This window comes from Mus caroli, chromosome 2 (assembly GCF_900094665.2).
Source record: "Mus caroli chromosome 2, CAROLI_EIJ_v1.1, whole genome shotgun sequence".
In the NCBI taxonomy this organism is placed as follows: Eukaryota; Metazoa; Chordata; class Mammalia; order Rodentia; family Muridae; genus Mus; species Mus caroli.
In genome coordinates, this window is record NC_034571.1 from 101,085,602 (window position 1) to 101,086,769 (window position 1,168).

Here is a 1,168-nt window from a genome sequence, read left to right on the forward strand (position 1 = left end):
AACTCTAAAAAGTCCTTAATTTCTTTCTTTATTCCTTCCTTGACCAAGGTATCATTGAGGAGTGTGTTGCTCAGTTTCCACTTAAATGTTGGCTTTCTATTATATATTTTGTTGTTGAAGATCAGCCTTAGTCCTTGGTGATCTGATAGGATGCATGGGATAATTTCAATATTTTTCTATATGTTGAGGCTTGTTTTGTCACCAATTATGTGGTCAATTTGGAGAACGTACCATGAGGTGCTGAGAAGAAGGTATATCCTTTTGTTTTAGGATAAAATGTTCTGTAGATATCTGTTAGATCCATTTGTTTCATAACCTCTGTTAGTTTCACTGTGTCTCTGTTTAGTTTCTGCTTCCATGATCTGTCCATTGATGAAAGTGGTGTGTTGAATTCTCCCACTATTATTGTGTGAGGTGCAATGTGTGCTTTAGCTTTACTAAAGTTTCTTTAATGAATGTGGCTGCCCTTGCATTTGGAGCATAGATATTCAGAAGTGAGAGTTCTTCTTGGAGGATTTTACCTTTGATGAGTATGAAGTGCCCCTCCTTGTCTTTTTTGATGACTTTGGGTTGTAAGTCGATTTTATTAGATATTAGAATGGCTACTCCAGATTGCTTCTTTATACCATTTGCTTGGAAAATTGTTTTCCAGCCTTTCATTCTGAGGTAGTGTCTATCTTTTCCTCTGAGATGAGTTTACTGTAAGCAGCAAAATGTTGGGTCCTGTTTGTGTAGCCAGTCTGTTAGTTTATGTCTTTTTATTGGGGAGTTCAGTCCATTGATATTAAGAGATATTAAGGAAAAGTAATTGTTGCTTCCTATTATTTTTGTTATTGTATTTGGCATTCTGTTCTTGTGGCAGTCTTCTTTTAGGTTCTTTGAGGGATTACCTTCTTGCTTTTTCTAGGACTTGGTTTATGTCCTTGTATTGGCTTTTTTTCTGTTATTATCTGTTGAAGGGCTGGATTCTTGGAAAGATAATGTGTGAATTTGGTTTTGTCCTGGAATTCTTTGGTTTCTCCATCTATGGTAATTGAGAGTTTGGCTGGGTATAGTAGCCTGGGCTGGCATTTGTGTTCTCTTCGTGTCTGTAGAACATCTGTCCAGGATCTTCTGGCTTTCATAGCCTTTGGTGAAAAATCTTGTGTAATTCTGATAGGCTTGCCTT